Source organism: Schistocerca americana, chromosome 4, assembly GCF_021461395.2.
Source record: "Schistocerca americana isolate TAMUIC-IGC-003095 chromosome 4, iqSchAmer2.1, whole genome shotgun sequence".
NCBI classification, from domain to species: Eukaryota; Metazoa; Arthropoda; class Insecta; order Orthoptera; family Acrididae; genus Schistocerca; species Schistocerca americana.
In genome coordinates this window covers 709,031,114-709,049,756 of record NC_060122.1, presented here as the reverse complement: position 1 = coordinate 709,049,756, position 18,643 = coordinate 709,031,114, and positions in this window count along the sequence as shown.

The following is an 18,643-nucleotide window of genomic DNA, read 5'->3' as shown; positions in this document are numbered from 1 at the left end:
TTTAAGCTACCAGGTTTAACTGACAACTTCATTTGGCTAACAGATAACATACAATTATTCGGCAGACTGAAATCGAACAGGATCGTTTATTCAAATAATGAATATTCTCATTGAGACACAGTTCCTAACACACAGTGCACTACACTAGTACGTAAAATTCTGTCATATAACTTAGTATGATGCACTGTACAATAGCAACAAAGTCTCAGTACACTGTTTTAGTAAAGTAAAATGTGTTGTGTTAGATCTGTGTGGTCAAAAGATGATTATTTACTGAAACTAACTAACAGCTTAATGACGAATTCAGGTTAACGTTAATTATCAGCATCAAAACTGAGCATTATAGCCTGCCATTTCTTGTAGAGCTTTCACCCTATTCTGCAATCCTAAAAGCACAAACATATTCATTACAGGATTGCAGATGTTATCCCTTTTTGATGATTACTGCTCTTTAAAGCAACAGATACTTCCCATGCACTATGGAAGGTGGATGCAAAAAATACAGTAGGAATTCCGTGCCCAATCACAGTGGAATCGGTCATCTTCTACACGGGCGTTGGCAGCACATACCCAGCTGTACCCTGGGTCACTTCCTCTGCGCTAGAGGGCAGTTGCCTTGTTTTGACAGGTAACTCAGTTTTCCGTCACATGACTGCTCGTCGTCGAATCACCGTAGCCCGGACACGCCCAGTATGCACGATATATAAAGGCACACGCGGAAAAATTTCTCTGCAGTTGCGTCTTAGTGCACAGTTCCACTGTAAGTAATATTTTCGATGTACCGTAATGTCTTGGTTTTGTTATGATCGGCTCTTATGATGGAGTGTATAGGCTAGTCCTTGAAATTTTAAGGTTACTTAAGAAACTGGATTAGTGGTATTTTGGGTTAGAAGCGCGTAAAATGACGAAGTATGGCTATATTTTACTGTAAGCCTAATGCAGCAGTAAGAAAAAGTTACTGAAAGCGTTCACTCGTTGTTAATCGTGAAAGTACTCTACAATAGTAGGCGTTTAGGTGTAACGGTAAATGTTCAGGATTATCATTAAAAATGTTCAGCTTTCTGAAATCGTGTTAATACGGTGTTTAGACACAGTTGTTATGATTCTGACTTTTTCAAATGATGCAGAGATAAATTTTTTTCTGGGAAATTCTTCACGTGCTACGATAGTTAAATGCAAGGGGCTGGATTTGAGTTGAGGTTCAGCTCGCAGTGTTCCATTAGGCAGCTTCCCGATATCATAGCTGTGCAGCGAAAGAGTCATTGATGTGCTTATCTCGGTGATAGAAAATTAAAAAAACTGGTTGTATTCATAACTGACAACGGAATTTTGCCACACTATTCGTGGCTTCATTTTCCTGGCGATGAACGAACCTCAGTCTTCTAAAGGAGAAAACTTTCTTCTCCCTAGGCTACTTTATTCTTTAATTGGAGGGCTAGATGGCTACGATCGTGTGGCCATTTTAAAGTGGTACAGAACAATCTTTAGTCAGGATATAAAAATCCTACACCCGTACATCATACAAAAGGCCAAAGCATCATTGCAAATTGTGTGCTGATATGTTTTATATTATGAAGACAACGAATGTTTCACAGGCACCACTTTAAAAATTCAAGACTCGCACTAGCAAGTCTTAACGAAATAAGACTGATAAACGAATAAAACAGCGTTGAGTGGAAGAAGAAATGGCTTTGTTTAGCATTGCTACGCGATCTCGATCTTGTTCACGCTTAGTATTAGAGCAAAATGACATTTTACCAAAAACCTGAAACGCAGATGGAAAACTAGTAAAGAGGAATAAGTTAGTTATTTCTCTAACTGAAAGAATAACCTAGTTAATCAGGTACACACTGAGTGTGACTTGTGTATTGGATCATAGTACTAAAATATAGGAAACTTTGTCAGACAGGACAACGACCTTCAGCCACAAATCGTTTTATTTTCTTTTTGGAATCGTTTCGTTTATTTTTAGTTGTAGACGTACGGTTCTGGAGAATATTTGTGTGCAAATACACATTTCAAATGTGGTGTGCCTTCGGCGGGTAATGATCTTGCTATTAGGGGACTGTTCAAAACCGCCTTTACGGCTTTGGGTAGCTAAAATTCAACCCGCTTTCTGGGACAGGGTCCATGGTACATAACTTTCTAAAGCCGTAATTGGTGGAACACACAACATTTATGCCCACAAACCATGAGGCTGCAAAGCTCATACGCAGAATGTAATAGGTTCTTCGCCATTACTTACACTGACTGGTTTGTTTTTCTAGGTGATTACCGGGAACCATGGATCTGCTTCCTCTGCAGTTTACCGCGCCTACTGTGGTAAGGCACCGTGACTTTAACAATATAGAATATTTTCACTTAAAATACTATGCCAGAGAAGTTTAATATCGGTTATTCATTGATGGTATTTAGTTGCTTCCGCAACATTCCGTTGTGGATAATTTAATGTAGCATCTCCACGTGTGTTGGATGGCTTAACGTTGTGTAATGCTGACGTACTAGTCAAAAATGATAGTGTAGAATCTAGAGCTCGTATCTAGACAACCTACAGGGCAATTTAACTGCGTCTCGAGCCGCCTGCAACAAGTTTAACACTTGTTGGTGTGGTACTGTCGTAGGTAGTTCACTGCTTCATAAAACTTTCAAAACATATGTAATGTAGAAATAGGCTACGGTTAAGATTGTGTTTAAGCTGACTTTAAGAAATTTAAGGTTTATCTATGGACCTCGTCCTTTAGGTTCGGACGGAATAATCGGTATTAGCTTCGCCGACGCATTTTGCGTTCCATTTTTTTTTTTTTTTTTTTTTCCTCAGTGTATGTGTAGAACATATACGACCTCTGATTCCTTAATAAATGGAGGCGAAACGTCTAATAGAACAAATACCGCCTTCGTTCAGTTGCAGGCGGTTCGACTATAAAAATATTTAATGTATTTAAATTGTTGTTTGCAAATAGTGATATAAGAAAAATGTTGGCAGATTCCTTCAACTGACCTCACACGTCCGGTACCGTCAGTCACACTAACAGCGCATGGCAGTATCAGCAGAATAAAGGTAAACCAACGTATCGTATTTCCATTAAATAGTAAAATGTTCCTTCTGCCACATACGAGTTTATGTAATGAGCTGCCTTTCAAGAACCGTAGATACTAAATGGACTCTATACTCTGCTCCTCAACGAGTTACTGTCTCCTTAAAACGAATAGGAAAAAGCGTAAATCAGCGCTGTGGCAAAACAGTTTGTCCTCAGACGCAATACTTCAATTGTGGCATAATTGGCGACATGTTGTGTTGGTAATAACTTGTATTTTTTACAGGGACTTAGCACTCATAGGATACAGCTTCGCTTCTCAAGGAGCTGCCGTGCTGTTTACCACAGTTTTATTCAAATGTTGCCTGTTCAGACCTCATCACTGTAGCCTCTCACTAACCTTCAAAATGAGAACCCTCCTGTATCGAAATGAAATGCGGGCAAGTGTGTGAATTTTCCAACTTTACAACTGCACAGTAAAAGTGAGATGGCGATAGTTGTCTGATTGCTGCTGCGATGAATGAGCCGTAGCTTAATCTGCTTGAAGCACAAACCCAATAATTTCCATCGCTGCTTCCCCGTAATCGCCTTGTATTCGGGCACAGTAAATTAGTTTCCGAATGTCTTCATAGAAAATGACTCCCAGGAGCTAAGCACGAAACTTTTCTGCCCACTAAAGACAGAGCAACAGTATTGACCCTGTTACCTACGTATTTTCTTGGCTGATTCTTCCACAAAACACTTGCTACGTCTTTATAGACAAGATAGTACTAAGCTTTCCTACTTCTGCAAATAACCTGAATTTGAGGCCCTGTTAACCTCCAAATGTTTAAACGAATGTCTAATCGTGATAGGCTCGAAATACAGTTGCATATTCGTGTTGCAGGTAACAGAGGCGCCACTGCAGAAAGATATTTGCGACGACCACGTCGAAGTTGAAGTCCATTACTGTGGCCTGAACTTCACAGACCATTACTTGCGCTTGGGTATAATAAGGAACAGACTCTTCCCGGTTATCATGGGCAGTGAATGTTCCGGCATCGTAACACGTGTGGGCAAAGCAGTCACCGATCTGCAGGTAAGACACGTTCTCTCCAGCACTTCTTTAGTTTTCCGGAATAAAGCTAATGTTCTGATGCTTTGTTACAGGCGGGCCAGAAAGTGCTCTGTCTGCAAATGCAAGGTGGTCTGTTTAGGCATGTTGTCCACGTCCAACGCAAGTACTGCTTTCTGCTGCCGGAAGATATTGGCCTAAAAGATGCCGTCAGTCTTGGTCTAAACTTCGTTGTGGCCCACTTCTGCCTGTATAAATTCGGATGCCTTGCGAACGCGGAGAAAGTATTTATGCAGTCGGTCGCAGGTAAACTGTAATTACACGATATAATTTTCACTATGCTCATTCTCGTACACTAGCGCAACTTTTTATTCTATTTTCGATAACGTAACGTGGGAAGTGTGTCACTTCCATACAGCATTTGCGATGTTGTGGCTACGTTTCACCGTGGGGTTTCGGGTCGCGCTAAATAGGTCAGGTGTCCACTACGCACAAGAGGTGGCTACACTGGTAGTAAGGGCTGTGTGGCGTGGACTGTGCGGTTGTTTAGGTTAGACAGTCTCGTTTCGACGAGGATCGGCCTAGCAGTAGTCGGGATTGTAGTTGTAAATTGTCGTGGCTGTGTTGAAAACGTGCCAGAGCTTTAAGCGCTGATAGAAAGCAGTGAAGCTGAAATTGTTATACGAACAGAAAGCTGGAGGTAAACTATGCCGAAATTTTTAGAGGCGCAAACAGTCTTCAGAAAGGGTGGATTAAATAAAGTAGGTGATGGTGTGTTTGTCTCTCTTGGTAGTAGGTATCCCCTGCGAATTACTATGGGTATAGATTATCCTAAACAGCCGTACCAAAATAGTAATTGGCTCCTTGTACCGGCCCGGCGGCCCCCCCCCCCCCCCCCAGCTCAGATGATACAGTAGCTGAAAAGTTCAAAGAAAACTCGAACCTCGTTACAAATAAGTACCCCACTCAAGCAGTTACAATTGCTGGAGACTGCAATCTGCTCTCGATTTGTTGGCGAAAATACATGTTCGAAGCCGATGGTAGATAGAAATTATTTGCCGAAACCGTACTAAATACTTTCTCTGAGAATTACTTGGAACAATTAGTTCGTGGGCCCCCACGAATTGTAAATGGTAGCGAAAACACGCTTGACCTCTTAGCCACAAATAATCCTGATGTAATAGAGCGTCATGACGGATACAGGGATTAGTGAACACAAGGTCATTGTAGAGGCGTAGAAGCGTATCAACTCAAAACCACTAAAAAATAAACGCAAAATATATCTATTTGAAACAGCAGATAAAAATTCGCTTGATGCATTCCTAGGAGTGTCTCCACTCCTAAGCTAATTATGTAACCGTAGGCCAGGTATGGCTCAAATTCAAAAATACAGTATCGACAGCAATATATTCATATTGCATAAGTTAATAAGCGACGGGACTGATACACCGTGGTACACAAATCGTCAGAACACTGTTGCAGAAGCAACGAAAAAAGCATGCCAAATCCAGAAAAACGCAGAATCCCCAAGACTAGCTGAGTTTCACGGAAGCTCGAAATTTAGTGCGGGCGTCAACGCGAGATGCTTTCAATTGTTTCCACAACGAAACATGGTCTCAAAATATTGTAGGACACCTAGAGATTCTGGTCGTATGTAAAGTACACCAGTGGCAAAAGTCGCTACCGTCACCGCGCGATAGCGATGGAAATGTTTCGGATGATGGTGCCACTAAAGCGGAGTTATTAAATAGTTTACCGTGGTTTCTTCACGGGAGAAGACTAATTAAATATTCCAGAATTCGAAACCAGAACAGCTGTTGACATGTGACCAAAGTAGACATCTTAGGTGTTGCGAAACTACTCATATCACTTAACAAAGGCAAGTCTTCCGGTCCACATGGTATACCAGTCAGGTTTCTTTCAAAGTATGCAGACACAATAGCGCCTTTCTTAGCAATCACATACAACCGCTCACTTGACGAAAGGTCTGTTCCTAAATACTGGAAAGTAGCATGGGTCACACCAATATTCAAGAATGGAAAGAGGAGTAGCCCATTGAATTACAGACCCACATCACTGACCTCAATTCGCAGTAGGATTTTGGAGCTTACACTGTACTCGAACATCATGAATCGCTTTGAAGAAAATCTCTTGATACATAACAAACACGGATTCAGAAAATACCACTCTTGTGCAACACAGCTAGCTCTTAATTCCCATGAAGTAATTACCGCTGTCAAGGGATCTCAGATCGATTTCATACTCAGAGAAAGCTTTTGATACCGTTCCCCACAAGCGACTATTGATAAAATAGCGTGCATATGGAGTATCGTCTCATTTGTGACTGGATTCGTGATTTCCTATCAGTGGTCACAGTTCGTAGTGATAGACGGTAAATCCAGTAGATCAGAAGTGATATCTGGCGTTCCGTAAGGTAGTGTCATAGGCCCTCTGCTGTTCCTGTTATACATAAATGATCTAGTTGGTAATCTGAGCAGCCCCCTTATACTTTTACCAGATGACGCTGTAATTTACCGTCTAGTAAAATCATCAGACGATCAGTTCCAATTAAAAATAAACTAGAGAATTTCTGTATGGTGCGAAAAGTGGCAATTATCACTAAACGAAAGTTCGGGGTCATCCACATGGGTACTAAAAGAAATCCGATTAATTTGGAGTACACGATAAATCGCACGAATCTAAGGGCTGTCAGTTCGACTAAATACCTAGGAATTACAATTACGAGCAACTTAAATTGGAAAGACCACGTAGATAATAGTGTGTGGAAGGCGAAACACTGTGCTTTGTTGGTAGAACACTTAGAAGATGCAAGAAACAGCATACATTAAACTTGTCCGTCCGTCCGTCCGTCCGTCCGTCCGTCCTCTGTTGGAATACTACTGCGCGGTATGGGATCCTTAACGGGTTGGATTGACGGAGGACATCGAAAAAGTGCACAGAAGCGCAGCCCGTTTCGTGTTACCGCGCAACAGGGGTGAGTGTGTCACTGATATGATACGCTAGTTGGGGTGGCAGTCACTGCAACGAAGGCGGTTTCCTTCGCGACGAGATCTAATTGCGAAATTTCAATTACCAACTTTCTTTTCCGAATGCGAAAATATTTTGACAGCCGCCTAGATAGGGAGAAATGATCATAAAATAAGAAATCGGTGCTCGAGCGGAAAGATTAAGGTGTTCCTTTTCCCTCGCGCCATTCGAGAGGAGTGGTAGAGAAGTAGTATGAAAATGATTTGATGAACCCTCTGCCAGGCACTTAAGTGTGGATTGCAGAGTAACCGTGTGGATGTTGTCACACCCAAACACCTGCCGTAGCGTAACAGTAGAACGACATTCTCGTATGACGTCGAACATAAATTAACTGGGACAAAGAGGATACGGGTATTCTTTTTCCGTCCTCGTTGACAACACAACAGAAAACTGGACTAGCAACCACGATGAAGCTGCCAGCTCACAAAATACAACTTCTATGTGGGAATTTGACACGTTGTCAAACATTACGTTAGACTGCCACCGAAATTTTCAGTCCATCATAACAGGTAGTGTCACAAACCTACCACCTGAAGCCACCGAGAATTTCAGCTGTAATGTATACGGACTAAATATTCAGACTGCAGCAGTCGTCAGGTAAAAGGACTAGAGACTGCGCATGGCAGTAGTTGCACGGCCGCAACAATTTGAGCAAACAGGCTGGTAGTGCCAAAATGTTAATCAGTTCACTTACGTGTTGAAAACGTATAGGTCCACCAAATTACAAGAAAAGGAATATCAAATGGAGACAGTGTTTCTGGTGTGCTGATCGTTGGGTGGTGAATTAAGACTACTGAAAAGTTTTGTAACTACCATTTCTAGAGCATTGTAGAAAGTGGTAAATTTGAGACTAGGGATCACTGTCCTTTTGACAAGGCAAGAGTACCATGTAAACACACTGCTTAGAAATTTAGTACTGTTCTCTTCGTATAATTGTCTAAGATTTTAGCTAACTAGCATCCACACATGGGTGCACGGTTACGCGAAAATTGTGGGAGAGCTTTATTTTCTAAATTTGGGTGAGCTGATGTTAACGATATGCTTTAAGTAAAATTAGGTGCACTGGATGTAGGAAACTGCGTGTAATGAACGTATCATTTTTGATAATTCAAATAACGTTAATGACACTGATTGAAAATGGTCTTAGACGCTGCCGGCAACATGGGATTGACATTAAGCACACACACGGTTTAATGGACTGAGCGACAGGATGTGCTGAAGTACCTGCCTTGAGTCCTAAGGCAGGTATGCAGGACTCGCACTTGTCCAGTATTGCACCCACACATCAGCTTAGCGACTTCAGTATGGAATATTCGGATGTAAATAGCGGTAAGACAAATAAGAATCCTACAACCAGCTCCAAAACAAAATTAGAACCTCTGGTGCTCTTGGGGCCAGGTCTGGCATACTCAAAATTTGTTACTCAATACTTACTTGTATTACTTCAGCTCACTGGCGCTGAAGTCAGTTTCTAGTATCTTCGTTACTTCAGTATAAATTCCCCTCTCATTTCAGGTGGTGTAGGCACGGCACTCGTCCAGCTTGCTCGGACAGTGGACAATGTCGAAGTTGTAGGAACAGCTTCTGAATCAAAGCACGAAAAGCTCCGTTCTCTTGGCGTGAAGCGGGTATTCCGTCATGATGAAAACTATGAAAATGAAATATTGCAAGATTACCCTGAAGGTGTTGATATCGTGGTAAACACCGATGGTGGAAGCGATCTTGAGAAGTGCCTAAAAATTCTCAAACCTGTCGGGAAGTTGGTACTGCTAGGTAAGTAAAAAGAAACATTGCAGTAACAATCGTGTTGCCTCTTGCTACATTTAGAAGCTATTCTATGAAAGTAGCTCACATGCCAGAATGTTTCACTCCATCTCCTGGTCTGCTGCAGGTCTGCTGTAGAAAAACTTATTTACAGTATCGGTGAAATGCTTTCTTGCATTAGTCTTAATTTAATAAGTAACACACGTCGCTAGTCCTTATTGTCGTTGAGAGGCCAGTGAACTGCCACTGGTATGACGTTGGCTGTGCAGTAATAGCGATAAAGGGATATCGATGCAGCCAGGGAGCAGCTGAAATTTCATAAATTAGGACGGAAGCTACGGGGACAGTTTCTCCCTAGACTGGTTTGATGCTGCTATTTTAGTCTCTCCGTCTCTGCATAACGTACCTCGACTCTCTATGGCCTGTTCGTGTTTGTCTTAAACTGCCCCTGATTTATAAATTCCGTACCTTTCGGCTCTGTCGTGACAGCTCCTCGCCTTTCCGTCTGATAAGGGGTATCCATGGACTTGCATTTATGTTTTTAGATGCTTCGTGTTTCCTGTCCACTTGCCAAAATTCTCGGGCAGTAACAGATTTTAAACGCCAAAAATGTTTTCCCTACTTACGAAGCTCGCATAAATAGATCCACAGCTCTTTCACAAAAAGCTTTGTCTAGGCCAGTCGGCGACTAATATCTAGTCAGGCGTAATTATAAAGGGGTTTTTAAACTGTAGAAAGTGCTCCCAAATTTGATTTTTAAAGTCCGGCCAGGATGAAATAATTAAAATTAACGTATTGTTACAACCCATCGCTTTAGAACAAAACTTCGGTGAAAATTGAAATACCAGGAAGAGTGGTTTCGTTACATCCATTCGGAGGCGTCCATATTTATGTAATTAATCGTAGACCAAATATGCGAAACAGGGAACGTGTCAAATAGATGATTTTGTTAAGGGCGCTCCTACTAGGCAGGAATGGAAAATCTTGCCCTACTGAGTAGGGCACGTACCACCTTGTGAAATAGTTAAAATGTGATAATGTTCATTCGGAAATTGGTTTGTGATAGCGTGACGTAGCAACTCGTCTAGAGAAGGGTGCTGCGTACTCCTCAGTTACGACAGTTACAGACAGCGCCGAAAAGTCTTTAAAACAGTGTGACGATGGTAACGTAGCCTCCACGGGGCATGTGATGACTTGCCTAACTCTAGTATTGTTCTGACGTGGGCTGAAGCGTGGTAACTTTACCAAGTTAAACCATAAAATGACTACAGGTCGAAAGTGTACTGGTGAATAGTCGAAGGCAACAAGAGTAGTCTGGCCAGTATAGAAAGATGGTGGTCCAATGGCGGTGGAAAGCAGTGTGAACCTTCCTCAGCCTGTTCTAAATTAGAAGTGCGTGATAGATGCTGCTACCGTGTCCGCTGGCATTAATTTCCTCCTACTGCAGCAATAGTACGCTGGAACCATCGTGCCCAGGTTGCGGCACCCACTCCCCAATAATTGGGGAAGAGTTCTGATACTGATACACCAGGACGGTGCCGGTACGAAGTACTGTCCAGATCATGCCACAATCCAGGACAAGGCTCAACCACATTTGGCGTGATACGTGGAAGCCTTTGCTGAAGAAAAATGCAGAAATGTTCGTTCATCTAGCCCGATTCTCGAGGAATATATTTTGGCTCCGTTGAGATCCATATGTGTGCAGGCTCTTCGCAGGATCTAACGTTCCACACCAAACTGAGTTCAAAGTTAATTTGCAGTCGGAAAAAACTACCTGCAAAGCTAGTGTGTAGATATTAATCATTGAGTGATTAGATGGGTCGGGTTAAACTATGTAGCGCACTGTAACATATTCAAGGAAGACCTATATTCTGCTAACAATCTTACTGTGTGTGGCGGAGGGCACTAAATTTATCGTTTGGCTGTCGTAGCCGCGAATGATTAGTGAGAAGCATGGCTGGTAAGCCTGTGTGGATGCGACTCTCTAATTTTACATTCATAATTTTCAGCGAGATACACATTAGGAAGCAGTATATTGGTTGACTCTTTGAAAAGCGTTCGCCCTCTAAATCTGCACAAGGAAATATTTTATCCTGCAGCATCTGCCACCGGAGTCGACTGAGAATCTGATGGCTTTGTCTTACATGAACCTGCAAAGAAACGCTGTTTTCCTTTGGATTTTCTCTTTACTCTGCCAGGCGTATGAGGTATGGGTCAGACCTAGTCACTAAAGTATTGGTTGATTAGGCCTTACTAAATATAGTAACTTCAAATTGTTCGGGAGCACTATGTCTTTTATTTCGGACATGAAGACTCGGCTACCAAAATTTCCCAACAAGAGGTCGGCCGAAGTGGCGCAGGACGACGGTTCAGACCCCCGTCCGGCCATCCTGATTCAAGTTCTCCATTTCCCTAAACAGCTTCAGGCAAATGTCAGGATGGTGCCTTCGAAAGGACAAGGGTCTCCCCCCCCCCCCCCCCCCTTCTTTCCCCACCCTTCCGTTATCCGGTGGGACCCATACCCTCACTGCTTGGTCCACTCCTCCCAAGCCACCCAACAACTCGGCAACCCTTCTCCCAAAGACTGGGTAACCCTTGGAGTACCAGTGGTTTCCGCTTGATCACCGTCTTTCGTAGTACCAGTACTTTTAGAGCGAAACAGCCGATGCTGTTGTAAAAGACAGTTGAGGGCACAATGAAGTACTTCTACGAACGTAGTACATCGTAGCAGTCACTTACAGCGTTCTGAGATACAGAGCGCGCGAATATTTTGCTATGCGACAGCAACATAGTCGTTTCTTATGGTGATCATCCTGAGGTCGACACGGAATGGAAGTAGGTCTAAAATAGCTGTAATGCAAATCTGAGTACGTACTACAGCTTTGATTCTGAAATGCTACCTCTGGAGTAGCAAGCAAAATAAAATACTAACAGATTTTAGATCCATTTCTGTTTATTCAGGACTATAATCTGCTTAAAGCGTCTTCATGAAAGTAACGAGAAGTGGAATTGTCTAAGCAAAATGCGAATTTGGCTTGAAATATATATTGTAAAAATACTGGTGGGTGATTGACGACTATCAGTCGTTCACCCAAGTGTTTCTTCACGTTCGCAGTTCCTTCTTGTATACGATGTTAACGATACGAAAAGGTACTTCGTGAAAAAATTCTTCTGTATTGTTGAGATCCAAAGGGTAAAGGAAAAATAATCGTACAAGAGATAAACCTCAAACTGGGAAACAAAAAGTAGTTTCGAGCATGAAATGAAGTACTGACAAGATTACTCAGCAAGTTTATCTTTCACTAGTTGGTCGCTAGGACCAAGCCAAATTACTGTTGGCCTGCCCTTTATCCCTAGTGTCCTTCTAGGAGTATGTGCAAGGATTCTTTCCGTTGCTTTGGCAACTTGTTCGGAACTAGTTGTTTGTAGCCCCGTGTTTGGCTTTCCTGCTTCATCGCCGGCGTGATAAGTTGAAAGCGTGCGCTGTTGCTTAAAAAATTAGATGTAGTTAGGCTGCAAGCATTCATGCTGTATGCTTTTCTAACATAGTTCGTTAATGACTTCTTTTCAGGGTCGAACAGCACAGCTACATACTCAAAATATACATCATGGGGGTTAATGCGACCTAAATGGGATAGCGGATCGGTGTCTTCTGCGGATGTAGTTAGTAAAAACTACTGCATAGCAGGAGTGAACATTGGCATATGGTTAGACCTTCATCCGGAGGCAGTGCAGCGATCTCTCAATGAAATATTTAAGCTGTATTCCAGTGCCAAAATACAGCCCTGTATTCACGCTGTTCTGCCCTTCGAAAATGTGAGTACACTGCGCTAAGTATTTATAAACTTCATAGGAAAGAAGTCTCCTCTGTAACATTTGGATACTTGCAGGTGGCTGAAGGCATAACGCAACTATGCAGCCGTGAGAACTTCGGGAAAGTGATTCTGGAGGTCAAGCAGAAGGCAGCTGAGACACCAGCTGTGGAAGTTCAAACTGCGGTAGAGCCACAGCCAACAACAGCAGTGGAGGAGGCAAAAGAAGCTGACCCAGAAGTGCAGAAGGAAGACTCCGCGTCTTCTGCGGAACCAACGGTGGTCGAACCCCCTCAAGTGGAACAAGCAGAAGAGACTGTTGCAGAGGATAAGACTGATGTCAGCGCTCCTTGATAAGGCGCTGCTGGGAATTTCAGGCTATATGGTGCCGTCAGTACAAATACTTCAGCTAAAATTTTGTGGTTTTAATGGCTCTCCGTGGCAAAACTTTTAACAGTAGCAATTGCATATTACCCGGTGCTGTAAACTTATAAAGCCAAATGGCATTTTTAATTAAGTTAAATAATAAACAAAAGTTGAGCAGCGAGTTACTCATTCAATGTGTGAAACACCCCACAAACCTCTCAGGTACTGAACATGACCTACAGATCTGTACCGGTTCTCCGAAGGTAAAACATGTCAAACTTTAGGCAAAGTAATTTTAACTTGTAAAGCCAGCTAAGTTACCTTGAGTGTGCGAAACAGGTAAATGGATGACACCATGCGAATGCTGGGTCCTTCAGAATTTTCACATCTCGTTCGTGGTGATACAACCATGTAGATCATGCTACCTCCCTTTGTCCAACTACATCCATTTCTGTGTCTGTTCTCCATCTTTCAGACATTCTTCTGAGATACCGCAAGATTTTTCCGATTACTTTCTTGGTGGACTGTACGTTGCACATAACAAATTTTAAAGAATATCCGTTGCTTTAAAAGTTTAGTCTTAAAAAAAAAAATTAATGGGAATGCTTTACGCCTTCCCATAGCATCCTTCAACCTTTCCTGTACAATGATACAGGGGTGTCCAAACTTACGAGAATGGAGTACTGTTTTGGCAATTAGTCGAACGAGAAAGTAGGAGTATTCTGCAACGTCATTACTCAAAATTTCAGGCCGCGCAACCTATAGTTTTAAGCTCATTGGAGAGGCACCTACTTCCTGGTACACTCACTAAATTATGGGTCTGGGAATCTTAGCTAAAATGATTATTTTTAAGCGAAAAATATTTACCGTTACTGCTTAATACAAGTAAACCTCGTTTACCTACCTCATATACTCAATTTTTCACCTTGTTAATTGTGTAAACAAAACCTCAAGCTGAGAGGTATTAAAGCTCTTGCGGGTTTATTCGTGTTCATATAGTACAATCAGTAATGCTGTCCCACTTTTTAGCGTATGGCATTTGAACTGAAGGCTCTACGTCGTATCATGTTCTTGAACATCTTCCTTCATGTTACGTTTCTCTTCCAATCATTCGACATTCCAGTTATCTTCTACCCATTCCTCATTCCTTCAAGTTTCCCTTGATAAATAGGATTGTGTGGACATCTACCTTGATTCCAGAATTGCAGACTCGCCCCTTTTTAAGATGGATACTGGCACTATCAAATTTGTACTGGCAGTACAAGGCATGCGGGAGTAAAACGCATTCAGGTTTACTTTCGCTTAATTTCACTAGAAAGCGAAGGGAAACAAGACCTCTGGAGTCGAAAAGTAAGACTACATAACGTGTCGCAACGGACTGTAGTGGTCACAAGAGGTTAGGCCTTCAATTAGCGTCGTGACGCTCTTTCAGAGCAGAACGATAGAGGTCGAAAGACATAACGAAAAACTTCAATCGGCTAGAACTGTTGACAGCTGAAGTGTCTTTGAAGATGTAACACGTCATATTATTCTCTTTTGCTCGGGCAGTCTTTCCCATAAATGTTAGCATGCCACACATTTACTCTCTTTTAATGGCACTGGTATAGGAAGAGTTATACAGTACAACGTGCTAGACCAGATTCACTTTGATATACTACGGAAGATTTTATTATTCAGGTTAATCATTCGTTACTGCCTAGCCATTCAGTTTTTTACATCCTTGAAATTATTTTGAGCCATAAGGAACTACACAGAACACGCTGACAACCGCGTGGCCACAGCAAAACCCCACACCTAAAGCAAATCTTTATAAAATCTCTTCATATTACTTTGTACATGATAAACCTCATACGTCCGTTCTGAAGGCTTCGTTTCCCTCTCAGTATCATTTTTCCAGGGAAACGTCAATCTGCGATATGTTTCTGAAGTAAGTGTAGTTTCCATTTCAAATTCATATACCTGCACGGTTAAATTTGTTGGGCTGTCTCATATAAGCATTCAAAATATTATCCTGTTCCATGAAGATGAGATGCTAGGACAGCTTATCTGTACATGTAATACTCCACCCTATCTTTTCTTCCGCCCACATTGTTTGAGCCACAAGTCCTTCCTCTAAGGTATTAAGAAAATAGAGTACTGTACCAACCTTGTATCTGGAGTCAGCATTCGGTTATTGGTGAAATTCCACTAATAACCCGTTATCGCCACACGACTTCCGTATCCGTCCAGGCTGCGGCAAGTAACGGCAGCAGAAACAGTAACTTGTAGGTGTCCTGCACCGGCCGTCGCATGTGACGCGCCAACTGCCCCCATAGCCACTAACCCGGATGTCAACAAATGTCTGCAGTAACCGTGCATCGATGCAGGTGATCTAGTAGCTCGTTACAAAGGGGCGGAACAGGCTGCCGAGTCTTGCAGCGCTGTGCGGATACGTGGTAGCGGATCGGTGCTGCTGTAAAGGAAGCCTGATTCTTTGATACCATGTGACGTAGTTGGACTTTGGCAGGTCTTAAGTACAATTCTCCACTAGAATAATCAACCATTCTGAACGTGGAAACTTGGTTACAATGATACACCTCAACTGTTGGCTTTTCACTTACGTTAATGTATGGTAATATTTAATACGCTTGTATGACTAAATAAGTCTGATAAAGTAATACTGCCTTGATATCAGTGGACAGAGGCAAGTGTCAATGAAAATACAAAATGGTATCTGTAAAAGCTGCTCCTGCTTCCCCAAAATGATTGTGGTAAACACACTTCCCCTGAATAAGCACACGTGTAGTAACGCTTATGTAACACACAATCACAATGGCATTCATGTAGTTATTTAGATAAGTTATTCTAGTACTGGCTACATGGTGGAGTCACAGTGGGCTTTCTTGTGTAAAATTAAGAATGTTTTAGCTCCTTTAAACACGTTAAACATGTTGGCGTCTGTACAGTTAGTTTTTCAGTTTTTTGTAGAAAGTGTTTTAACTGGGAAATAACCAAACAGCCATAAAAACTGAGATTTTTATTTTCGCAACCAGTTTCGGCGATTCCGTGTGCAATCTGCAGGCCGCATATGCACCACATTTATACATCAGTTTCTGGAAGTCGTGAGGTTGTGTTTCAGGTGCCTACGAAGAGTAGTTGTCAAGTCTTCCAAGGAAGCATTTGAAATATGAAGTCAAGGTTGCTAGTAACTGGTGCATAAATGAGGTGCATATACGGCCTGAAGATGCCACACTGAATTGCCGAAACTGGTTGTGATATTTTAATGACTTTTCAAATTGCGGTGCTGTTTGGCCGGCCGCGGTGGCCGAGCGGTTCTAGGCGCTTCAGTCCGGAACCACGCGACTGCTACGATCGCAGGTTCGAATCCTGCCTCGGGCCATGGATGTGTGTGATGTCCTTAGGTTACCTAGGTTTAAGTAGTTCTGAGTTCCAGGGGACTGATGACCTCAGATGTTAAGTCCCATAGTGCTCAGAGCCATTTGAACCATTATTTTTCTGCTGTTTGGCGTTTTTCCTTGTTAAGTTATTTGACAAACCGCTGTCGGCGTCCACAGTGGATCAGCAGAGATCGTGTAAAGTAATGACTATGAAAGATTCCCTTTTCGGGTATGCAATCGTGTCAGTCAATTTTTGTTAATGTTGACTTGAAATCTTATCTTCATAAAAAAATTTAAATCGCATAGTTGCAGATGGGCGTTGAAGTAAATATTCCACTTACTACTTTGCTGTCAAGTTAGATTACGCTGGGACAAAACATTCCACCTGGAGAAATTTCTGAAATGGAGAATAAAGTCGAATATATGATGGGCGTTCAATAAGTAATCCAATGGTTTTCTGAAAGCAGGTTGCTTTTATTCAGGATTCTAACACACCATGTTATTCGCAATCTTTTGACTACAAAAACATATTTTTCAACGTAGTCTCCGCTCAGTGTGGCAGCATTATGCCAGCTTACTGCAGGGCTTCTTTGCTGGAATCGACGTCGAAGCCAAGTTAGTTTGCATTTTTTGTGGCGACAAACACGCTGAAGCCGTTTCTTCAATTTCCTGAGTGTAGCACAATATACTTGTGCCGATAGTTGCAGCATAGAGAACATCATCTTTAGTCCCCCGAGACCGTCGCCATGATTTTATCGGCTGAGGCAGCAGCTTCAACTTTTTCTTCGGAGAAGACGTGCTTTGGCACCTCTGAAATGACTGCCATTTTGTTTTCCTGTTTGAGTTGAAGAACCCGTTTCATCGTCTGTGACGATGTGCGACAAAAACTGTCACCATCAGCCTCATAATGTCCAAGTAATTCCACACATATGGTCCTCCTTTGCTAAAGCTCTAATGTTAGGCGGCAAGGAACCCAATGAGCACAACCTTAGAGTACTCAAACTGGTGGACGAGTGTTGGTACCAACAGAGACGTCCAGTTAAGTAGTGAGATGTTTGATCGTGATGAGTCGTCTCGAACGCGTGTGTACACACGTTCCAGCATTTCAGAGGTCACAGGTACGTGCGGGCAGACTGTTTGCGGGAAATCAGACAAGACTGCGTGACGTTGTTGCGATGACAGAACCCTCGCACGACTCTTCATGCTTTTAACTGCCAGGTCTCCGTAGACATTCTGCAAGCGCCTATGAATATCTGCGACGCTCTGATTTTCTGCCAGAATAGTCGGTGACAGCTCTGTTCGGAATACACCTCCGTTGGAGATGTAGTTTTGAGGGCGGCGTATAGTGCCGTCAACTATCGAAACTTGACACTATAGGGACTGAAGCGGGAACATTCCACGATGTCCCACAACATTCAGCATTTTTGGACCTAAAATGGCCGCGGGGATAAAGTGTTGCATTGTTTATTGAAAGACCGTCGTATTTGTTCTGTTCTGGCTTCACTGTTGTTACATGAACAACAATGGGCATTTAATATCTATATCTACTGTTTGTTCTAGTTCCTATAACTAATTGAATTTATGTATTTCCTGCAGCGTCACATGTGTGCCAGTAAGAATATAAACCTACTTAATATGCCTTGTTCTTCGAGCTAACCCCGAAGAACATGCCCCTGGCACTGGGCAGGCCACGACGTTATTAATCGCTGCAGTACCTAATCTGATTTCCTATAACTAATTCCTACAAACTAACTTATCCTACGTCATATTCGGTGTGTCATAGTCGGTGGTTGGTCCCTGCTCCCCCTAGTCCTGTACATGGCGGATTCCAACTCGGGTGGAGTTGGCCAGTCCACGCACAGGCGGTATGGGACCAGGGCTCTAGGTCACAATCGGTAATAATTATTTCCTTGCTCTTACTGTATCTCTTAAATATTCGGTTAAGACTTTTCGAGATACCTCGTTTGCCAAGGTGTTTAGTGTCTGAAAGGTCTCCTCACGTCTAAGCAGTTGATACGTGTCATGGTTAGGAAGTCTGTCTCGTAGTGTATTTGCAACATCATTGAAGAGAGGGCATTCGTAAACAACATGTTCGGGTGTACCCTCCGAATCGCCACAGTCGCACGCTGGTGTCGCCCTTTTCCCAAATCGACATAAGTATGTCGGGTAGGGTCCATGGCCAGTGAG